Source organism: Grammomys surdaster, unplaced genomic scaffold (genome assembly GCF_004785775.1).
Source record: "Grammomys surdaster isolate TR1022 unplaced genomic scaffold, NIH_TR_1.0 125630, whole genome shotgun sequence".
In the NCBI taxonomy this organism is placed as follows: domain Eukaryota; kingdom Metazoa; phylum Chordata; class Mammalia; order Rodentia; family Muridae; genus Grammomys; species Grammomys surdaster.
The window spans coordinates 1,598,634-1,623,743 of NW_021620469.1; the positions used below are offsets into that span (position 1 = coordinate 1,598,634).

Sequence of the window (25,110 nt, forward strand, 5' to 3'; positions counted from 1 at the left end):
ACTCATAAGAGGATTCTATCTATGTGAATGTATGCTTTTTGTGTGTCTGACATGTGTAACAGTGGAAGCCAGGAAAAAATCAAGAGATAGCAGAAATTACCTCCAAGGCAGAGGAACAGTAAATCATAGGCAGTAAAGAAAGGGAATACCGAAGTAGAAAGGCTTAGGCAGTAAGAAGGCAGGGGGCTGAAAGCTGAGGGTGTAGTTGGAGGGAAGAATTAACCGATATAAAAAAGCATACAGGAACCATGTGAAAAGCCAGATGTGTCTTCATTTGCAATATCAACTTCTCTATTTTGATGGTAACCAACTGCCCTGTAATCAGATTCAAGACCCACAGCATGTGGATGGAGGCACCAATGTCTGGTACTGTAGGCCTGGCTAATCCCAGCCTTACCCAGAGATGCCTCCTTTTCTTATGATGGGGGGCGGGGTGAATGCAGAGAAGCATAGTGGCCCAGGATGCACAAATAAGGTGATTGTTAATCCTAGTAGGTTACAAAACTAAGCACACAGACATGAACATAAGAGAGAGATTTTTGAGGAGAGCCTAGGGTGTCCAGAGATGTGAGGAAGGTGAGAGTGGTTGAGAATGTGCAGTTTGCATGGAGTACATGTGAAAATTTGTGTTTTTGAAAAAAAAGTTGTCAGGCTGCCTCCATGACTAAGTGCACAGGGTGACTTAGACAGTATTTATTCAGTGGATTGCGGGTGACTCTAAGTTCACACCAGGGCTCTGAGTCAAAATATATCATATGAGAGGAGCTAACCTAGCCCTGCTGCAGAGGAAGTGAGTCTACATTCTGGTCTGGGCATTCAATACTTTAGTCCCTTTCTAAAGTTTTCATATTGATGCTGGGACTGTCCTGTGTAAGAAGGTTCTGAGTTACTTTGGGTAAGGTGAAGAGAGGTCATTACAGTTCTAAGTTGAGATGACAGTTTGGTAGAGAGGCCTTGCTAGGATAGACCGAGGGACATGGTTGGAGTCTCAGAGAACAGTGGGCTTCTCAGAATCATAGATATTCATATGAGACACAGGGAGAGTGGGAGGTAAAGACTTTTGATCTTTCTTGTCCTTGGTAGCCTGTTAAATGTGAAGAAGGCACCCTTATCAGACACAGGCAGGACTTTCCAGGATTGATGGTACTGGCTTTTGTATGTGCAGTTATGATGGAGTTGATGTACAGGTTTGATGCCCAAGCTTTATGGGAGCACTGAAGAGAGAAACAAACCATGGGACAAAAAACAGTAAAGAAGAAGGTGGTGCACAATATCATTTTAAGCTCTACACTCACAGAAGGAAGCAATGTCACCTCTTTCCTGCAGCCAGATTTCTTTATGAAGACTGAAATATCTGTATCCCAGGATGCTGGACACTGGCCCAGACACAGCTTTGGCATTTGAGGGTTGTTGCAGGAGTTTCATTGTTTTCTGAATCCAAGGTATAAAGCTGGAGATTCTCGTGAATATTGAAGAGGTGTCCAAGGACACAAGTGATAATTGACAATGCCGTCGGCCACTCTGTTACACACAGAGGGTCCCCAGAGGAACCCAGTGGTTGAATAGTGGAAATGCTAGAGGAAGCTGAGGAGATGGGCAGTACTATGAGAAGACCAGCAGTCTCAAAGATCTGTACCCCCTGAGATCTCTCAGACACTGAGCCACCAACCAGGCAAAATACACCAGCTGACATGAGGCCTGGACACACATACGGCAGAGAACTGCCTGATCTGGCCTGAGTGAGTTAAGATACACCTAACCCTGGAAACATTTGAGGCCCCAGGGAGTAAAGAATTCTGGAAGAGTAGGACTGGGTGTCTGTGGGGACATCTTCTTGGAGACAGCAGGGGGTGGGGGTACGGTGGAAATATAACATGGGAAGATGTCGGGGGTGAACCAGAAGCGGGATGAACACTGGACTTTAAAAAAGATTGAAGAATAATAAAACAAAACAAAACAAAAAACAACCCCAAAGCATCCCCAGAGTCTCCGTGAGAACAGAAAAAAGGGAAGTCTTAGTAAATACCCTCTTATCACCTATTTCTAGACCTATTTTCTCCCTGTTCTTCTCTGTTCCCACTTAGGCCTAGGTTTTCAGAGGAAAAACACTAACTGAGCCCATTGCCCTCCAATCCACAAGCTTCGAGCTGAAGCCTTGGTTTATCATCCCTCTCTGTGGTCTAATCCATCAGGATATGAAGATTATACCACTTTGCTTCTTCAAGTGAGTGAGGAAAGAGACAGAGGGTATGAGACAGGAAATCACAAAACAAGGAAAAACCATATCTGGGAAATCTTTGATTTCATGTTCTGAAGACCTAATGGAGGAGTCCCAAATGAGCCCTCCATTGAGGAGGTACTCACCCTAAAAGTTACCACAGGATGGAGCACAAAGCACATTCACTGAGGTCAGGGCCTCTGACTCTGTCACACTGGTTCAGGAGCTGGAGAACAATGGTATGCTAAATGAGCTTTATGGAGTGATAGAAAAATGACTGTTTGTGGTAATGTAGCTCCCCAACAGCCTACCAGATATGAGAAAACCATATAAACCTGGACGGATGCTGAGAACTGATAGACAAACTATGAAACAGACAGACAGTTAGCATCATAGAATCAGCATCCCAAACTTAAGAGATCTTACCACAATGTTGAATGCTCTTCTTAAACAGGACCTTGATTGGATAACATATTATGTTCCTAAACAATCTCTCAAGTTGGAAGCCGCTTTCGTGCATATCCATATATGAGCAGTGCACAGCCCTGTGATTACCACTCCAACCTCTGCTTTGTGGGTGTCTCAGGAAAGAACTGTGCCATTGTCCATGTGGCATTCCTAAGTAAATTGAAGATACTCACCAAGTTCATCGTAGTCTCCTTCTCACAATCTCCTGCCTGCTCTCGCCCTCCCTTCTCCAGCAATTTCAGTGTCTCTGAAGATTGAGACATTTCTTCCTGTTATTATGGGTGTTTAGTTTTCCTTTGAAAAGCAAGATTCCCAAGAGACTAGAGGTAAGGATCAGTGCTATGTCCCCACAAACTAGGACTCCATGTCATGGGCTTAGAGCTCAAGGTCTCCATTCAACCCCCCACCATCTGGTCTTACCTACAAATCAATGTAAAATACAATATGAAAGGAGTGTGAGGGGGAAAGGGAGACATGATAGTGCTTTATATACAATACTGCTGCATGAATTTTTCAAAAGCAAACATTTTAAACTTAAAAAAATTGCCTGTGGACAAGATGAAGTCATGATAGCCCAGGTGTTTCTTTACAATTGCACAGACATCTTCAAAGAAAAGGGGGAGTCAAAAATATGATTTCAGCTGCTACTTGTTACTCTGGTTATAGATTAAGTCATCTTTTACTAGAAGTGTGAGGATGTTTTATTTTGGATTTGAACCTTTGTGTATCGCCATCTTCCATGATACCATCAAGTAGGATTGTATTATTCCAAACATCCACTCTCAGGTGTGCTACCAGAGGGAGCCATCCTGTGTGAACATTTGATTCTCAGTCAACCTCCCATCCAAATACCCAGGAGACCCAAATACCTTGTCTGTATTGCCTCTTCCTTAGATATGGATGAGCCAGATGCAACAACTTTAATTAAGAAGACATAACTTGACATATGAAAAAACACTGACCATGGATACTTCTCTAAAGTCAATACTCTTAGATTTTTTTTTCTACATTGTGACAAAAAATGTTTCTTCCCGAGTTGTCTGGAGTAGGTGCTACCTCCTGCACTCCTAGCACAATAAGCATGATACCATCAGTGTGATATGAGTGGAATCTCTGCAATAGAAGTTACTGTCCCTAATGATGCATCTCCCAGATTATTAGCTGCCAGGCATGTGTAATTTGCAGCAACCATAAAACTACATCAAGAGCAACTTTGGCTGGAGTCACCATCCAGTTGCGTTTACATTAATCCACAATAGTTCTCCAGGATGCAAATAGATATCCTGATGGGGGATATAGCAGGAATGACCTCATCTGTATTGTTCAGTAATGTATTACTTGCATTGACTCCTGGAGAACTCTATGTATACCGAGGCCCTGGTTTACTTTTTGGTAAAAAGAGGCAGTTGTGAAATTTTCCACTAGTTTCTGTTAAAATGTCACTTCCTGAATCAGGCAACCACTATGGGGATGATGCCAATTGAAAACTATGTCTATCCTATCTCTGCATTCCTGAGTTGCAAAATGAGAATGTTAACTTGGGACCATGTGTATGGACCATTTCAAGGCTTGTCCTCTAACTGTTGCCTCACAGAAGAATTTGGCGTCTTTACAAAGTATTATCAGGTCAAATTCAATGAATAGTAATAAAAAACATTAATTTACTGTTGTCTAATTCTTATTGCTGTACTTAGACACCCTCCTTGTATCTCTGAGGAAGCAAAGGAGGGAAATACAGAAGTATAGAGTTGGTACCAGAACTTTCCTCAAGGGCACCCAGTCTCTATGATGCAAAGAGCTCTGGGTTGTCTGGTCCAAGCCTGAGAACTAGCTGAGGCTTCCTATGATAGTCCATACCTCTTTTTACCAGACCTAAATTTTTCTGCAATGCTCCATTATTCTAGAACATCAAGTCCAATTATATGGTTCATTGGGATGCATAGTCTTTGAGTCTGAACAAGTGCTTGTTTGAGTTACTATATTACTCTAGTTTCACAATATCATTTTTTCGAAATTTCATCACAATAAATTGTTTTTATCTCTAAAAAAAGAAAACAAAGTTTTCATTCTTATTTCGACAAAAAAACATAATGTCCAAACCCATCATCTTCTTTGAACATGTTCTTGAGTACTTAAGCACAATGAGCCGACCACTGTATACTCTTTTGATCTGTGGCTATAAATACTTGGTCACCCAAAGCCTTGTCTTACATTACAGATACCCAAGATCTTTTATCCTGTGATATCCTTAAAGGTCATTGAGTTCTCCCTAAATTTGTATTACAATGTCTAACAAAGAGAATATTAGTATGATTAAATCACAACATTCACTTACAGCAGCTATTCATAACCTGTGTGTCATGACTCTTTTAGGGGTCATGTTTTAGATATCCGACATATTAGATATTCTACATTAAAATTAATAACTATAGTAAAATTATACTTATTAAGGAACAATGAAATACATCTAAGGCTGAGGTCATCACAATATGAGGAACTGTATTAAAGGTTCACACTATTAGGTTTGGAACCAATGACTTAATTACAGACTTGGTCATGCCCTGAATGCTTTGTATTTACCACACTCTTCCCCACACCTTCATCCCTGACAGCCACATTCTCTCATCTCCCTAATATTTGAATAACAATGAGATGCCCTCACACTGATCAACACAAACAATGGCCTTCAGGCTAAATCAGCCCACCACCTATGTTTGTAAATAAAATGTACTCCCTCTCACCCATATGTTCATACAATACAGATGCCTATGTTTGTGCTACAGTGACAGAGGTGACACTTTATACATATGCAGCAAGGTCTCAAAGCTGACAATATACCTGGATGCACACAGGAACACTTCCATGATCCCAGATCAAGGTCCCACTTCCTGAGTGTTGCTGTCCTGCCTCCAGAGAGCCACTTTGAAGGGTGTAGTTGCCACCTTATCCTGGGATCCAGGAGTCTCAGAATCTAGCCACCGATTTAACACCCTCAGAGGACAGAGTCATGAGAATTTCTGATAAGGAAAGTAGAGCTTATCTAAGCCATATCTGTGGTTTCCTGCCCTTCCTTTGTCCCACACTAGAACTAAAAAAGCAGGAACCAGGACAGGAACACACCAGAAGCTCACCCCAGACTGCACCACTGTCAAAATGCAGGCCCTACTCTTCCTGATGGCACTCTTCTTGCCTTCAGGAGCAGGAGCTGGTGAGTTTTGTCTTCATCTCCATAACTTCTGAGTTTTCAGTAACTTACCATAATCTCTTAGCTTTGGTAACCAAGAATCTAACATGAGGCAGGATCCTAAACTGACATCATCTAGGGAAAAATCCCTAGGTCAAGAAAGAATGAAAAAATGAATTCCCCTTTAGAGCATTTCAGCAAACTACTCTGTTCTGATAGACAGGTCTTCTCTGGCCTTCCTTTAGTGTTGAGGAAGACAAGAAGAAGGTGTGGAGAAATGTCTGATGAAGTGAAAAGTCAAAACCATTAATGGACATTGTATTCTGAATGAAGGATGATGGTAGACAGGGAGCACTGTGGAGGAAAGAACAACAGGAGAGAAAAGAACCGGGAACATGTGGAAGAGCCTGAGCCCCATTTGAGGTGGGGTGGACTTGGAGCAGTCGCTCTGCTTTACCACATCTTAATTTGCAAACACTGTGCTGGGATGTCCTGAAAGATTGTGACTAGAGACTGTGAGTTCTTTGTTCCAGAGGAGGTTGTTGATGATGTTGAGGCTAAACCACACTCCAGCCCTTACATGGCCCATCTGAAGATGATCACTGACCGAGGTTTTTAGAACAGCTGTGGTGGGTTTCTCATAACCCACCAATTTGTGATGACTCCTGAACACTGTAAAAAAAAAAAAAAAAAAAAAAAAAAAAAAAAAAAAAAAAAAAAAAAAGGTAAGAGGATTCTCTTGCTGTGAGGAAACGCAGGAGCCAAAGTCACAAAGCAGCAGAGGCCTCAGGAAGGCTCTGAGGCCTGCTCTTCTCCAGATGGGCTCTCCTTATACTGACAGGATAAAGGGAGCACAAGGCCACTCACTGGACCATTCATGTGTGGTCTCCATTTCTAGAAGTGAGAGCTTGAAGCAGGACTCTAGACAGGAGAAAAACTACAGCTCTTGTCTTATCCTGGTGTCACCAGAGCTCAGACATGGGCTGGAGTATAACTCAATATAGAATGCCTGTCTACCATATTTAAAGGCATGGGTTCAATGCATGCACAGGAAGGAGGGGTATGGGAGAGTTCTCAGTCCTATGTTTCCCTGAGCCCTGTCATTCTGTTTTCTATCTCAAGTCTCTCTAGGGGTTCTGCCCTGGGCTAGAGAAGAAAGTCCCTGGTGACCCTCACCTTGGAAGGAGTCCTCCTCATTAGACATTTCACGGCTTTTTCTTTTTAAAATATTTATTTTATTTATGAGTACACTGTAGCTGTCTTCAGACACACCAGAAGAGGGCATTCAATCTCATTACGGATGGTTGTGAGCCACCATGTGGTTGCTGGGATTTGAACTCAGGACCTCTGGAAGAGCAGTCAGTGCTCTTAACCATTGAGCCATCTCTCCAGCCCAGCTTTTTCTTTTTCAACAGAAGAATAACTGTCACCCATGGAGCTCTTGATGTGAGCAAAAGAGAATCCACACAACAGAGTATAAGAGTCAAAAACCAAATCATTCACAAAAATTACAACATCTTTTCCAATCTCCGTGACACCATGTTACTGAAGGTGCCCTTATTTATCTGGCACTGCTTAAGTCTCCCCTCCTAAACTCTTCCCCCTGTATCTTGCCTTTGAATTCTCTCTTATCCAGTCCTTTTTGTCAGAAGCCACTCCTTAACTCTATGTCCTTATGGACCCACTGGGAAGGGACTCATGTCCAAGCATCCTCTGATTTGCCATCCCTTCTCTCCTTCTCCCAATAGCTTAAAGAGCAAGCGGAGTTGACTCCTGCTGTGAATGTAATTCCCCTGACTTGTCCCTCTGACCTTATTGACCCTGAAACAATGTACTTAGCAGCTGGATGGGAGTGAACTGGAGTGACAGAACCTACCTCAGATACCATGAGAGAGGTTGATCTGAGAATCATGGAAAAGGAGGCCTGTAAAATCTATAGGTGTTACGACCATAACTCCCAGGTCTGCTTGGACAGTCCCACAGTGTTAAAAACAGCATAAGGATATGTACACACTTGTGTTTCCTCCCCACATCAGGAGACAGTGTCAGTGGAAGAAGTGTGCCAAACAGCTCTCTATGGCAGTGACTAATGCCTGTATTTTTAGGCTACTACGCCCAAGACTGAGAACTGACATTCTCCCTCTCTGTCTCATCGCCCTATGCCCAATCACTGCCCAAAACTTTTCTGCTAGGCTCCAGAAGAGAAAGGAAGAAAGTAAAGGCAGACATGTTAGCATTAGGGCAAGGACAGAGGGTGAGGTTTCAGGCAGTAAATCCCCAACTTAAGACTCATAGACAGCTAGGACCTTGTACCTCATTCCAGGATTAGCTATCTTTGAGCTCCTATTTAAGGGAAAGCAATCTTTCCTCATACTCTGATTTTCCTTACTTAGCAAGGAAACTCCTATCTCTCAGAGGGAGACTCAGGGGAACTCTACTGTGTGCTGGAGTGGCCCATGGCATTGTATCTCATGGACATGGAAAAGGACCGCCTCCTATAATCTTCACTTGAATCTCTTCATATGTGCACTGGATTAATACATTCAGAAAGGAAAATTACTTGAAAAACCTGATCAACCTGAGTCAGACTCTCCAAGCCAAAGCCCATGTGGTACCCTTTGGTTTTAACAAAGCCTGTCCCCATTCTACCTCTAGCCTGTCCCCAGCCTTCCCCCAAAACAATCCCAAAGGTAGGCAAGTCTGTGATGATTCATTGATCCCTGTAATGCACCTGAATAAAGATATAACCTCCAGCAGCTGTGTGACCCCAAGCTGTGCTCAAATACTCAGAGTCTCTCTAAGCACAATGATGAATTGGTTTAAGCTACCATCTTGCTATATTAACCATCTTGACTACTGAATTCCTGGAACAGGGTGTGCTAGTGTGGGTTATTGAGTACTAACTAACATGCATGGTTGTGTACAGTAAGACTTCACCTCCATGGTAATGAGCACTGTTCTGTTCTTCTCCTCCACAGTCTTGTCTTCTCATCTTCTCCCTCCTGGTCTCTCAGCAATTCTGCCTACAAACCCAGGCCTTAGCGACTGCATTTTTCCACACTTCATTGCAGATTCCATGTCTTGGTCAGACATGGCTGTTGATCCTTGTGTCCTCACCACCTACCCTGCCATCATCATCCTCTCAAGATTGCACCTGCAGCTAGAGGAGAGCCTGCCCTCAGAAATCCTTGGACCATGACTGTGGCTGCAGTAGCCACCACAGGAGAACAACACTTTCTGGAACCAAACACAGGGCAGAACTAGCCCATGATGCGAAGAGACCCTCCAGTACTTAGCATGATCTAGTACTTAGCATGGTGTCTCTAGATCTGCTTCTGAGCCACCCCCATAAAACTGCCATATTCCTCAAAGATTCAGCCTTTCAGAAGAAAACCTGGCTTAGGTGAACTTCTAAGTGGTCTGTTCTACTCTTACAAGCCATAACTCCCATTGCCCTTAGTCAAGGGAAACAAGGCTTTAACTATAAGATAGTGTGAAGTCTGAAATGGAGGAGATCACACATTAGCTCTCATAGCCCAAAGGCCTAATATTATGGGCTTAGCCCTCTGACTACTGTACCATGAAAATCTACTGCTATAACCAGCTCCAGATTGGACCTCAGCCCCTCAGCCCTCCTCATGGCTTGACAGCCTCAGTTCTGGGTTTCCAACTTCGGTGCTGTTCAGTAGAGATGTAAAGATAGCTATCAAATACAAGAATATTAACTCTATTCTAACTCTATGGGGGTGGGGAACATTAGTGGGAATTAAACAACCTAAAAGGATCTTTAAAAAACTGAAGAATCTCTGTTGGATTATATATACATAAGTGACTTTTGTTTATTTTTTCTAACTCTTATTTATAGTTGTGTAGTTGTGTAAATAAGTGGTACCGTATTTTTTTTTCACTTGACTTAGATTGGTTTGAGCATAGTCTCACCATGTGGATTAGAATGACTCATGATCCTTCTGCTTCAGTCTCCCTAGTGCCAGGACCTCAAGCATGCTCCACCACCCTCGGCTTACTCAAAATACTCAAAACATGAAACACAAAGCAGAGACAGGAGCCCTGTCTTTTCTTAACAGATGGGAATACTCACTAACCTGCAGCTGAGGGCACACTGCCTCGTTACCCCATAGTCTAAGAAGGACATGTAATTAGGACAGTCTTCCTCCCTGAAGCTGTGCAACTGGTGGTAAGGAGAGAGTGATTGCCCCACCCTGAAGCCTGGCCCACAGTAATAGGGGAGTAGGGGGAGACTCCTGAGAGCTGGGCTGAGGGCACAGGCTGAATGGCTTCCAGAAAGGTCACCTCTACAGAGAAAACCCCATCACATTGTCCCCTGGTGCCAAAGGAACAGTTGTTGACCCAAAGGCTTGAAAAGCAAAATAAGGGACTCATCACTACCAATGGTCATTCTTAGGCATGGTGGAAGAAGGGCAAAAGCAGCAAGCCCAGTAGACACTGAGAACAAGAGACCAGCCATGGTCTCCTGGGGTCAGCAAGGGACACATGCAGACAATGATTTTCCAGTTATGGGTGCAGTAACAATGCTGGGCATCCTAACTTAAGAAAAGACTTATAGTCTCATAGCCAACCCCAGCTATTTACTTTGAGAGGAAAGATTTGAGAAGATGTTTTTCAGCTGACATTCATTCTAAAGCCAAGAAAAAAGCCAGGTTCAGAACTAAGTCTTTTAGTTAGGAGAGATGACAGAGGTTCTGGTTAGTCAACAAAATGTTGGACTGGGTATTAGTTCTATCTCGTACCTTACTGATACAAATTGGTATAGTTATGCTCTAATTGTATTTTGAGAGAAAAGTTTTATTTTACCAGGAAGGGTGAAATGTAGGAGGATCTAAGGTGGGAGGAGTAAGGAGTGGAAGAGGAAGAGTAAGGAGAGGAGGAGGAGGAGAGGAGGAGGAGCTAGGAGATGAGAAGGGGGGAACATAGAGGTGGATGTTCATGTGTCTCCACCAGTCAAAGATAGTTGGTATATCTAGGTTGGGTATTGGGTTACACTTCTGATTGTAAGGGCATCTTGTTTTTGAGCATTACCAAACTTATAAAGCCTTTGATTAACATTTTTTAAAAAAGGATAAGGAGGAAGAGTGATGGAATACATGTGACAGGAAATCAGATAAGGAAACTAGATGGAGGAAGAATGAGAAAGGGCAGAGGGAAAAAAAATCAGAACTCTAATGACACATGTATGAGGATGCTGTAATAAAACCCAGTACTTTGTATGTTAACTTGTGGGTTACGAACTGGAGCATGGCACAGGCGACTCGTGCCCACCAGCGTGCCACAGTGGTGGCACTCCCCTGAGACGCCTAAGGCCACTGCTGCTGGGGAGGGAGCCCAGCAGGCTGCAGGTCGGGCGCACCTGTGCGCATCGGCAGAGGCAGTCCCTGGACCAGCGGCAGAGTCAGCAGCCCACGGGACTCAGAGGCACAAGCCGCCCGCAAACCGTGGGTAAAAGGAAAGAACTCGAGCACGTGGCACGTGGGGGGGCGGCTGTTCGGCCCTGCCTGCGCACCGCAGTGGTGGCAGGTGGCAGGGTCCTGGGAGCAGTGGCACAGGGACCCAGTGCAGCCTGGCGGCGGCGGTGGGGGAGGGAGTTCCCGGAGCAGGGATGGAGGCAGCCCTCGAGGGCACAGGTGCATGGACTGCTGCTGCGGAGTAAGGAGCCCCGCAGACCGCTGCAACAGGGAGAGCGGAGAGATTTTTCCTGTGGGTGAGTTTCCCACTTACACAAGAGAGTCCAAAGTTCCAGGAGACGCGTGGAATCAAAGATGAAAGTTTATTGCCCATGATGATCGTTGTACCTAGATGAAGTGCCCTCCACCAAATGCCAGAAGGAGCCCCCTTATATTGGGGAATGGAAAAGAGGAGGAGCTAGGAAAGGGAAAACTTAGTTATCTATGTCCCCCGGCCTTTAGGTAACTCATTAATATGTAAATCTTGAGGCAGAGGCCTGTTAATCACGCCCTCTACCTGTGCTTTATGTGATCCACAATACAGGTTAAATGGAGATGAGACTGAATGTTAGGTCTCTGGGTTCTGGGGGTGTGGCCAAACACCCCAGGATGTCTTCTACAGGCCGATGTTAACTTAAAATACTAATAAAGAAAAAAAAAGTACGAAGGAGGAGGAAGGATTGGATAGGGGTTTCTGGGGGAGGGATAGGAAAAGGGGATGACATCTGAAATGTAAATAAATATCCAATATACAAAAAGAAAAAAGAAGGAAAAAAGAAAATCTCTAAGAGTACCCTAGCAGCAGACACCTACTGATGATGTCCAAAAGAAAAAGCTTTGCAAAAGGAGAAACATAACCCAGAAGTTGGCAGGTAAATATTCAGACTCAAAAAAGAAAAACAGTGCAATTGAGAGGAATTAGCAGTTTTAACTGCTAAACAATGATTAAAGTAAATGTACATTCAGAAAACAAAAAAATCTTACAATGAGGAGAATCCAGTCTCTTGTGAGCCAGGGTCATTACTATCCTGCAGCAGGTGTTAACACCTGACCCCATCTGTTTTCCTGCCATCCAAGGAAGGTTTTTATCAATTGTTTTGTAAATAAAAGTTTTAGTAGGTCTAGAAACATTTTTATGAAGGAAAGAATATGACTTTGTGTTGTTTTTAAGCATTAACAATTTTTGAGTTCTGTTTCATTCTGATTTGTTTTATATAAGGTCTTACTTGGAGCCCAGGCTAGCCTTGAACAAGCACTATACTCTTGCCTCAGTCTCCTAGGTACTGAGGAGTGCAGAGGGCACCACTATGTTTTTCATTCTGTAATGCAAAGCTACTAAATGTTAGCATAGAGTAAACCTTGTGCACAGAATATGTCTTGAACATCATAATTTCTCCTAGTACCACATTACTAAATTATTTTCTCAGAAACAAATCCTAAACTTGACATAGTAGTGCATGTAGGCAATGTTAACACTTGGGAGACAGAGTCGGGGGAGCAGGATTCAAGTAATGGCCTCATCTACATATGAAGTTCATGGCTAACCTGGGCTACATGAAAGCCTACCTGTCTAAAAATAACAACTCAGAGGAGAGGGAATGAAGTAGAAGGGGAAGAGAAGGAACAAAAGAGAGAAAGAGGGAGGGACAGAGGAAGGCAGGGAGGAAAAGAGGAAGGATGGAGGAAGGGAGGGAGGGAAGGAAGAAGGAAATGAGTCACTCCTGTATGGCAGCTGTCCCTGCCAGAGCTGCATGCACTCTATAACATATTCTATTTTGAGAGTTCAGTTTTCCCAACAACCTTACAATGTTATAGATGATTGAAATTTTGAATATACTCCGTATAAAATATTACATTGAGAATTGATCAAGCATTTTGAACAGTGTTTGTGACTCATGTCTTAGAACACTGGGTCCCCAGGTAGTTGCACTGCCTTTGGAAGGTTGTAGAACCCTAAGAGGTGCAGTAGCATGGAAGGAAATTGTTAGCTGCAGTCTCTTTATGAAGTTTTACATTGGAGCCCACTTCCTATCTGCTGATGCAGTGCAACTCACCCTTCACCATCCTGCTACAATGTCTTTCCATCATGAACTCTGTCCTCAAACTGTTACCATGAGAAGGGCACATGACATGACTTCCCTGAAGCAACAAAACAACAGGCTTCATAAGTCACTACTTAAGTGAAGGCGGGATCTTCTACTGACCCCCATTGCTTTCTAACTACTCACACTCTTGGCTTTGTGCTCTTCAAACCATAATTGAACTCTTCAGTATATAACATATAAAGCAGACAAGGGGGCACCAGAGAAAGCAGAATTTTGGGAAACTGTAGCAAACAAAGAGAATCCAGGAAAATCATGGGGTCAGTGATTCTGAGGTTGATGCCCTGCTAGGGACAGAACCTGATCTTCTCCTTCACCTTCAGCCAAGCCAAGAAACAACTCAATGCTGGTAGACCTGAGCTGTGAGAAAAAACACACACAGGGCAGCTCGGGCCCACACAGCAGCAGCCCCCTGCAGAGGCCCACAGAGACACGGTGGAGGAGGCAGCCTGTGGGGGTTGGTAGTGGTGGCGGAGGCCCGGGGCTTTCCCGCAGGCAGGTTCCCACATACTTGAGAAGGTCTAGGGTTCCAAAAGCTGGAAGCTTGTTGGCAGCAGGCACAAAAGACAAGTGGAGTCCAAGAGATGAAAGTTTTATTGTCCATGATGATAGTTGGATCTGGATGTGAATGTGCATCCCCAGAGCCAGGGGAGAGCTGGCTTATATAGGGAATGGGAAAGAGGAGGGACTGGGGAAAAATAATTTAATTATCTATGCCCCCCTGACCTTTAGATAACTCATTAATATGTAAATTGCAAGGCAGAGACCTGTTGGTCATGCCCTCTACCTGTGTCTTACATGACTGACAGTGCAGATTAAATGGAGATTAGACTTCATGTCAGGTCCCTGGGTTCTGAGGGCATGGCCAGACACCTGCCATCGTGGGGTTTCAGGCCCACGAACCAAGATGCCCTTCCATGGCCCAACATCCTACTCTCTTCTCTTTCATAAAAGGAGAGGCAACTCTGTGTCATCTGTCGTCTGTAAGGTGCAGGTTATTGGAGACATAGACCTCTCTGTGGGAGGGGTTGTGGGGGGCTGAAGCTGAGCGAGCCAGAGGCCCAGGAAGAGCTGAATGCCTTCCGTCCCAGAGAGTATCCGGGGTTCAAAGCTCTTTTGACCAGGCACCCAGCTGTGTCTCATAGCTCACCGCCCCACAATTCCCTCTCCTTTAGGAGAGGTGTCATCAGAATAAGTATCACCTGTAGTGAAAATTTTGGATGAGGAAGTCAAAAGAAAACACTATGCAGGCGAGGGGGAAGTGTAGCATAATTGAGCCAAGGGTAATGGTAATTGAGGGTTTGATTGGGATGGCAAGGAATCATTGAATCAATTAAATATATGTTGTACAGTTTGAGGGTAATGACATCTGATTAATCTAAATAGACATTATGTTTTCCTCGCTAACATGTTACTTCAGCTATGTGGCTTTGGCAAAAGAGTTCATCTGCAGCTGGAAGGTCTGGATCTGTCTTCCATCTCAGTGTGTGTTTCTGTGTCTTAGCGAGTATCTCTGGGTTTGGTGTGCATCTCTGGAGTCTGGAATGTGTCTCTGGGTCTTCAGTCAGATGAGATGGCTGGGAGAAGGCAGCTTGGCAGGTTCCAGGAGGTGGTGCTGTCTCTGGATCTCAGAGTGTCTCTGGAGTCTGCAGTCTGATGAGATGGCTGGGGAGAAGGCAGCTTGGCATCTCAGGCAGGTTCCAGAAGATGGCGTTGTCTCTGCTGGATCTGTGGATATAATCACAAGGAAGCAGCATCCCCGGTTGGGAGATGCCTGCAAAGGCTAGATATTGAGCATTAAATTACTTGGGAGCAAGCACGTCATGGTCAGTTGTTAAGGTCCTGGAAAAACAAAGGTGTTTGAGGAAATTTTAGTCTTGGAGGGTATCTTTGAGTCTGTTTTTGGATGGCTGAAGGAGAAAAACATCATGTTAATTATGTATCTGGGACAGGCAGCAACAGTTTGTCTGTGAAAGAAAATTGGTTGTTAATTAAGACTTGAGAAATGATGACCACCATGTTGATTTAACCTGTGGAAGTAGATTTAGATGACTTTGGAAACTTGAAGAAATCTTAAAAGTTGAAAAAAAGTATTGGACATATATCATGAGTATTAGAAAGAAAAGGAAATATTTAAACAAAAGGTGAAAAAATTTTGGATTGAAAATCATGAACATTGATGTTTTAGAAGTTCCTGTTAGGGAGAAAAGGAAACATTTAAATAAAAGCAAGAAAATTTTGGGTTGAGGAGCATGAACATTGTTGTAGGGATTCCTGTTTGGGAGAACACTAATGGTGAATTCAGAAGCAGTGGGGGGAGGGGCTCTTCTGCTTGCAGTGTTTCAGCAGAAAGGGCCCCTGTATTCCCCATTCTTTTTTCTTAGCCTGTAAATTTTAAATGTAGAGAAGAAGAGGAAAAGCCAACCTTGAAGAAAAGTTCAAAGTAAGAAGCATAGGGGCTTGATAGAGTTGGGAGTGAAAGGCTGTGTAAAACTGAGCCATAGGGGCAGAGACATGTGGAAGCTGGCATGCAGCCTATAGTTCTTGGGAGAAGCTGGGAGGCAGCACACAGTTTTTTCAGGCCCGGCCTGGTGTTTTTAGTCATGAGTAAGAAACTGTCTCAAAGCAGAAAGGAAAATTTAATGGCACTGTTTTAGGCAAGCGGCTGAACTAACTTGTTACGGATGACGGAGGGGGAGGGGAGAAGCTTACGCTGGCAGGAGAACATGTGGTGAGAAAGCGACCTAGTCTTTTGAGCTAGACAGGAGTTAGACTGTAGCTAAGAATTAGAGAAAAGACATTAGCCAGGAACACGGGGGGGGGGGGGGGGGGGCGGCGCAGGTGGTAGACAGAGAGAGATGTTACTCATGGTTTTCACAGGCACCAGAAGGGGGAGCTCTTGGAGCTGGCTCTGCACGCATTGTCCACCACTAGCGGGGGAAAAAATGATAGCTCACAAACCTCGGGCACACGGGCATGTGTCTGTTGTGTTGTTGGTCCACGGTCTACTATCCAGAGTGGATGTCTCAGGGAGGCGAGGTCCACCGCAGCAGAGCAGAAGCCAGCATGGAAAGCTTGGCTGTGTTTGTCTCTCATTGCACTAAGTGGACAGCGGGGCTGGCACTCAGGCGGGGAACAAACTCAGTCTGATATCAACAGGAGTAGGCACAGGGCTCTCTATTGAGAATCTCTGTTCTGGGTCCCAGACGCCATAAGGGGTGGGTGAGCAGCAGGAAGGAGATTGTGGGGGTGCGGGGTGTTGTGCTGTGACAAACCTGTACACTGATATTGGCCACGGTTCTGGGGGTCTTGGGATGCCTGGCAGAATGGAGGCAGGGAGCGCATGGCATGCGTTGAGAGGGGACAGGGAGAGCCCTGGCGTCACACCCTGCTGGAAGTATACTTGCTTGGCATAGCATCTAGAGAGTGGAAGCTTTGGCAGTGGCCCGTTGTTCAAGTCCATGGGTGTCTGTGCCCTATATTGGGCGCCAGCTGTGAGAAAAAACACGCGAGGGGCAGCTGAGGCCCCCAAAGCAGTAGCCCGCATTGGAGGCCCCCAGAGACACGGCAGGGTCTCGGGGCCCGCATGTCAGTATCCCTTGGTGCATGGGGAGCATGGCAGCGGAGGCAGCCAGCAGGGCGTGGTAGCAGCAGAGGCAGCACGCTGGCTGGTGCTACGGCGGAGGCTGCCTGCAGACCGTGGCAGCAAAGGTTCAGGGGCTTTCCTGCAGGCAAGTTCGCACATACTTGAGAAGGTCTAGGGTTCCAAACATTGGAAGCTTATTGGCGGCAGACACAGAAGACAAGTGGAGTCCAAAAGATGAAAGTTTTACTGTCCATGATGGTAGTTGGATCGGATGTGAATGCACATCCCCAGAGCCAGGGAAGAGATAGCTTATATAGGGAGAGGGAAAGAGGGGAGACTAGGGAGAAATAATTTAATTATCTATACTCCTCAGTCTTTAGATAACTCATTAATATGTAAATCTTGAGGGAGAGGCATGTTAGTCATGCCCTCTACCTGTGTACATGACTACATGACTCAGGGTGCAGGTTAAATGGAGATTAGACTATGTGTCAGGTCCCTGGGTTCGGGGGCATGGCCAGACACCTGCCATCTTGGGGTTCCAGGTCAATGAACCATGATGCTCTTCCACTGCCCTACACTGAGCCATGGTGTTGTGGAACTACCACCCTAGTTCTATATGACCTGCCCCTCCATTTTCAACAATAGAAGAGAAAAGCCTTGCCATGGACTCTGGGGCTTGGTCTCACTGATGTAGAGCAACCAGACAAGACTTCCCCAGCTCCAAGTCCTCCCCTTTCCTGCTAGAGAGGCAGTATTAGAAGAGAGATCACAGCATTAGCAAATGAAAACAGGACTTGCCATTAAATTCCCATCTATCACCTAAACCTCCTGTAGGTCTACAAGACAAATGGCACCGCACTGTGTGTCCTTCTCTTCATTAGACTCCTTCTTACTAGCCCAGGGAAGCACCGAGCAGATACATAAAATTTGTTTTACAGTTAAAGACAGAATGATCATGGTTTCAGTTTCATGTCTACATTTGTAAACAGACAGTAGTGGTATTTCCCAAGTAGTTTCAACAAGAAAGAAAAGATGTTAACTCTCAGACACTGATGTAGTTTGAAGTTTAGAACCACCCCAGCCTTCTGAAGCAAACTGCTTACCCCATACCCCTAACCCTAACCCTCCACTCACACTTACCAAGACTCTTTCTCTTGGATGGTTGGGCGAAAGGACCCTTAATTTGAAATCAGAAAAATCTCATTCTAAAACATGAGAGCTAAAGGTCAGGTCAAAAAATTGAAAGAGTATTAAGTATTTGATGGGGTTGCTACGAAAGTAACAATGTAACTAAGGGAATGACACTAAATTGCATACACAGTCTGAGAAAATGGTTTTTCCACCTCTTTGCTCCTAGGTTGAAATCCTTGGGCTCCTATCCTAGACTTGGCTTCCTCCTATGATGTTTGCTGTTTTCTCTCTCTCTCTCTCTCTCTCTCTCTCTCTCTCTCTCTCTCTCTCTCCTTCTCTTGCGCTCTCTCTCTCTCTCTCTCTCTCTCTCTCTCCCTCTCTCTCTCTTCTTCAGACAATAAACACAGGTTACAAGAAAAAGAAATGCAAGTTAATGTTTCACATTTCAGGTAATCCTTATTTAAGAACAATGCTATTCAAAAAAAAGATAAAAAAAGAACAATGCTGTTCAAGTTTTAATAGATAGTGTAATAAGATGGAATGAAAACCAACTAGGAATATTCTATTTTCCTTTTTTAAAAAATTTGATTGGCAAAATATGATCATATCTATTACCTAACTCAACCCCTGTACATGTCTATACATGTCCAGAGAGTCTTTCTGCAAAACACATTTTCTACTGTGGGCTGTAGTAACCACAGCCTGGATGCTCACTGAAAAGATATTCCTCAACCCAAGATTCTAGGGACCTTTAACAAGTTGCCCTAACTAGAAAGGTAAGATCCCATGATGTTCTGTCCCCACACTCCTAACCCACACAGATACACAGGTGAGGACCCATCTGAGTATATGGGACATAACAGTCCAAGCTTCAATTTCACCTCTAGTAAACAGTGTTATTCTGGGGGAGTGTCCAATTATCAACACAAGCCAACTTAAAAAAGAAACCATGACCACACAGTTCCTATGGTAACAGCTCTGCCACTCCCCTGTCTGCTGGAAGTCATAAGGCCTAAGACCCAAAGATAAAGCCTGCAGCAGTCCTGAGGAAATCTTTGACAGGATGTATCTTCTTGCTCTCCATCTGTTGCTCCCTCTCCTAGGTTCCAGCACCAAAGCTGGTGAGTACTGGGATCCCTTCCTCTCCAATCTGCAGGCTAGCTCTTAAAACAATAAATTTTAGTGTGTCATTTGGGACTCTCAAATGGGTCTCATAGGTCTTCTCAAGAGCCTCAGAGTCTTCTTATGGAATGTCCCCCCCCCCATTCTTTAAAGCTGTGGTAATTTCTACTAACACAGAAGCTTGTGTTGACTGAGGAGGGAATCCTAAAGCCACTGGGAGAAAGACAGAGATTCCAGGATAACAGGCACATTCTCTTCATCTATGGGTCCTTGGGAAGAAGATCACCTTGTGTTTTTATCCATTATATGAGACTGAGGGGGGACCTGAACAACATGTGCTGCAGGAGGGAAGATGGGCCAGGGACAAGCAAGAATACAAAATATCAGAAGTAGGAAACTGCGTAAATCTAAGGCGGGATTGGATTCTTGAGAAAGAAATGATGCTGTGGAGGGGAATGGGTGAGAGGAGCTGACAGAGATGCCTGAGAGAAGGAGGTCAAGGGAAGCCTCTCTCCACCTTACCGCAAATGTGCACTCTCTGGAGAAAGCATCCATGCCTATCTCAGGTCATGGGGTTCTCTGTTCTAGGGGAGATCATTGGGGGCACATAATGCATACCACACTTCCGCCCCTACATGGCCTATCTGGAAATTGTCACTTCTAAGAATTACCTGACCACCTGCACTGGCTTCCTGATAAGACAAAACTTTGTGCTGACTGCAGCTCACTGTGCAGGAAGGTGAGACAAGATGCTGCTTATCCTTAATATGAAACAAACCAAGGGGTGGCAACCTGGGACACACACAGATGAACCTGAGAGAGATCCTGAGCCTGGGTGAGCTGACAAGAGAGATGTCATTAAACAGTTGCTTTGAGCTCAATCACTATAAATACAGTTCCCCTCAGAGGCAAGAGAGGTTTCTCCAATGTGACCCCTTCATATCCCTTCTAACATGGAAGACACCCATATCTCACTTGTCAAGATCTACCCAGTACTTTTCTAGGGGTGTCTCCTTGCTATTTTCAAGAACACTGGCCTTTGGTTCCAATATCCATAGCCCACCATTTCTAAGGAAGGCAGAACAAGCCTACAGGACACTTTCTACTTCCTGATTTCCTGAATAGTTCTTGCTGTAGCAAATGGGCCCCATTCAAAGTTCTCCAAATTGGGGAGGATTAACCCTACCCACAGGTCCTTTATTTCTTGCTTATTCTCTAGCAATTCCTTGGGAGTCAGCCCTGGAACCTGTGTCTGCTCCAGAAATCCTCTTGCTCCAAGACTTTTCTCTCCTGAAAGCTGACTTAGGCGCAAGTGCAGGTGCTGCTCTCATGATTAAACATTGAGCCTGTCAACACCACAGGTAACCCAGAAAATGGGGATGGGAAGAGGTTCCTGTCCCAGGGAAGAATTCCAGCTTTTTCTCAAAATACATTCATCTCTGAAGCTATGGCTGCCTCTGATTGCCCTTCCTTTTTGTTGTGGCTGATGTTGGTTTTATTTTTGGTTGTTTTTGAGGCACAGTCCCCTGTAGCTCAGGCTGGCCTCAAGCTTACTATGTAACTAAGGATGACCCTGAATTTCCAATCCTCCTCCCTCTACCACCCATGTGCAGAGGTTATAGGCATGAACCACCATGCCACTTTATACAGTGCTGTGGATCAAACTCAGAGACTCATGTTTGCTAGGCAAGCACTCTGCCAATTGCTACATGCTCAGGCCCCATCCTTTCTCACAACAGGTCAGTAACAGTCTTCCTAGAAGCCCATAACAATACATCTAAAGAAGACACATGGCAAAGGCTTAAGTTTGAAAAGCAATTCCTTCATCCAAAATACAATAACTATTTTATCCTCCATGACATCATGCTACTGAAGGTAACAACTTTCTCCTTCCATTGTACACCTTCAGACTTTTTCTTCTGGTCCCCATTGCCCTAAATTTTCCCTGCCCTGCTGTGGACAGCATCCCCTCTTATTCCCCTGTTGGACTTGGTACTTTGCCCTTCCCCTCCCTGATTGCCTGGAACTAACCCCTAGCACATGGCCCTGGCTAGGAATCCCTCATTCCCTTCACAGTTGAAGGAGAAAGCCAAGCTAACCCTGGCCATGGGAATCCTCTCACTCTACGCCAACTTCAACTTCATCCCACCTGGGAGAATGTGCAGGGTAGTTGGCTGGGGCAGAACCAATGTGAATGAACCAGCCTCAGACACAATTCAGGAAGTAAGGATGAGACTCCTGGAGCCACAAGCCTGCAAACACTTCACCAGTTTTTAACACAATTCCCAGCTGTGTGTGGGCAACCCCAAGAAGGTACAAAATGTATACAAGGTGATCCTCTTACCAGGGTTTTCTAAAAGCCCTCCTAGGAACCAGATGCAAAATGCATACAAGGTGAGCCCCTTACCAGGGTTTTCTAAAAGCCCCCCTGGGAACCAGAGTTCTAGAGGGGGGTGGGGCAGAAAATGGTCAGTTAATCACAGTGTTTAGGAATCACCAAGTGAGGAAACAAAGTATCCATCTTCCCAGGTCTATCTTGGGTTACTCAGTCAGCTGTGCAGAGAACATGGGGTGATACAAGGAAGATAGCTTGGCTGCCCCCCAAAACTAAAATGTGGCATCAGGCTCCAGACCTGACTGCAAGCTGAAATGGGTGGGTAGAGGTAGAGGCTCCCTCCTATCCATTCATGTGTTTCCTGACTGCCCCGTGCCCAACAGGGAGACTCTGGAGGACCACTCCTGTGTGCTGGGATAGCCCAAGGCATTGCATCCTATGTACATCAGAATGCAAAACCCTCTGCTGTATTCACCAGAGTCTCCCATTACAGGCCCTGGATCAATAAGATCTTGAGAGAGAATTAACTCTGGAGCTCAGGGCCAGCCAGTGAGGAAATCTGGAACTTGTATAAAGCAGGTTTTCTGTGCCATGTGATCTGGCCTGTCTGTAGTTCCTGCTGAAGTCCTGCCAGATTCCTTTGCTTCCAGAAAGTTCTTACAAGTCATAGAATGTTCCTAAAAGTCACCATCTTCATAAACCTCAATAAAGACCCAGATTCTAGATTACAATGTGTGTCTCCTCTCTCAGCTGCTCTCTTCTCCCTGCGTACAACAATCTGATTCACACCTTAAATAACTTAAGATTTGGAAGAGAGCATAAGGGGCTTGGGAATGGTTTGAAGGAACAGGTAGAGACAGAAAGATACTTATCAAACAGGCAGAGAGACAGAAATAACAATGGAAAACTACGTTTATTCCTGGTTTGGCAAGACTTCTGTATGTCCAACTTAAATAAGAAATTATACCCATCCTTTCTTTAATATTTATCTTTTTCACTCTATCCCTTTCTCACCTGTCCCTCAATGAGTGAGATGTGTGTTTATGTGTGTCTGTGTAAATCTGTATGTTGTGTATGCACATGTGTGTATAGGTATGCATGCCCATGCAGGCACAAGTAGACGTGAAGAGAATATCAAATATTGTAATCTTCTATTCTATCACTCTCTGCCAGAATCATTTGAGACAGGGTCCTCAATGAACCTGAAGCCACACTGATGAACAGAAAGCCCCAAAGGTCCTCATGTTTTGTAGTCCTGATGTTACAGGCACACTTAGCCAAACCAAATTTTCTATTAGGGTGTTGGGGATTCAAACTTGGGTCCTCCTACTTTCACAGCAAGCTCTCTTAGCCACTGAGCCATCTCCCATTCCCTAACTATTAACCCTATGCCAGCTCTGATTCATATTTAATAATTCAGAATCACTGGGAACATTTTTTATAGCAAACCAGACGTAAGATCTTCAAAGTATTGTGGCCCTTTTTCCAGTAGACGTCAGTAGCAACACCATTTACACACTCAGACAAAATCGCTTCAGCTATTGATCAATGTCCCTGAGGGCAAAGATGAAGAATCAACTTCAGCTGAGATTTACACCAGTAGTACAGGTAGGACAGCTAGGGTCAAACAATCTTGCCAGAGCTCATCTGGACAAGAGCTCTCCCATCTGTAAAGCTTTAAGGGGATGCAGAAGGGATTGCCTCTCAGTCACTGTCATGGAACAGATGGTCAGGAACAACAAGAAGAAAAACAACCACAAAGTCAGCTTGATCAACATCCATCCATCCACAAATTGCTCTGTACAAACCACTAGGAAGCCCCAGGCCTATGACTGCTCAGTACAGACATTCACCCACAAGAGGAATGGTTGGCAGAAAGCACACAGCAGGATAAGGACACCATCTGCCCATAAAAGAAGTGGCTGGAGGAGAGCTTGTGGTAGCATGGGGACACCAAACAGAGACTGAGGCTGGCAACAACCATGACTTCTGAGGGTCCACTTCGGGTGAATCCCTGAAACCAAGAAAGTTATTCCCTGTAAGCATCCTGTTCTTATGGGTCACATACCTGAGCCATCCGAAAAACTTAGAGAAGCTGAACCTTAATGAATTTCCCTGGGCCAAGGAGCAGAAATGATAGATTTTTGTTTTTCTTTTTAATTAATTTTGACCTCTTGACCTCAGTTTCCTCTCCTTTCCTCTTCCTAATCCCTTCCCCTCCTGTTCTCTACCCCTCCCAAACCACTCCTCCTACATTTCTCTTCAGAAAAGAGCAGTCTCCCATGGATATCATGGAAACATGGCATATTAAGTTGCAGTAAGAGAGGCACCTCCTCTCCTACTAATCTTAGATGAGGAAACCCAGAAGGAGGAGAGGGTAACAAAGGAAGGTGACAGAGTCAGAAACAGCCCCTGCTCCCACTGTTAGGCATCAACAAGAAGACCAAGTTACAAAACTTTTCCATAAGTGCAGAGAACCTCAGTCAGTCCCATGCGGGCTCCTTGGTTGTTGGTTCAGACTCTAGATAGTAGATTCTGTGTGGTTTTTTTGTGTCCTTGACTTATCTGGCTCTTAAAATCCTTTCCCTTCTCTCCTATACAGAATTTCCAAGCTCTACATAGTGTTTGGCCTTGGGTCTCTGCATCTGTTTCCATCAGTTGCTGGATGAATTCTGTCTGATGACCATTGCAAAGACAGTGGTGTGCATGGATGCTCATAAATGTTTATGGACATGGGAACTGCCTGAAGTGAGAAAGCTGGTTGGGTTGATCAAGATAGTGCACACCACAGTCCTGATTCAGCCCATCCCATGACAGCCATATCTATGTGCATAGCCTTGGCTGGGAACAAGATCTCCTTTCTTCTTTCTAAAGCGAGGATGTGCAGGTCCAAACCCTCTAAGGTACAGCATAAAGAGATTTAAAGTCTTATGGTGAGACACATAGAGTGCTCAGCAGCTACCCAGATGCTGCTCACCTGCTGTGCTCCATCAGGCCTCTCATCTGCCAGGAAAGGGATGAAAGCCCCGGCCTCAGTCCCAGATAGGACTCTTCTCAATCTTGTGTGCTGAAAGAACTCAGTCACCCTCTGAGCTGGACTCAGCTGATGTTTCATGCTAGTTTCTGATCTGCCCTGCAGGTCAGTCAATGGGGTCTGCAAGGGAGAGAGTGGGGATGGAGGGACAAGAGACACTAAGAATGGAGAAAAGACAGTTTTCTGATCAAGTCTCGTTTATTGAAAGGCAATTATGGTATATAAGCACAAACAGGAAAGTGTAGCTGGAGACACTTAACCATGAGTGCCTTGCAGCTGGGGTCACTAAACAGCATGTCCAGGATGTGTCTGAGAAAAACAAGATGTTTATCAGAGTGTGTTGAGCTGTCGTGGGCTGCTTCCAAAAATATCATGCTAGAAAAACAAGTCCCTTGTCAGAGTGGAAAAGTATCAACCTGCGAATATATGGCCCAAAATGGCTGCAAA

The 25,110-nt window shown here is 44.7% G+C and overlaps 2 pseudogenes; both read left to right on the top strand.

Moving 5' to 3' along the window:
• The first annotated feature begins 5,839 nt into the window (after positions 1 to 5,839).
• LOC114638817 lies at positions 5,840 to 9,069 on the top strand (annotated as a pseudogene).
• Positions 9,070 to 19,235: 10,166 nt separating this feature from the next.
• LOC114638767 lies at positions 19,236 to 22,156 on the top strand (annotated as a pseudogene).
• Positions 22,157 to 25,110: the final 2,954 nt, after the last annotated feature.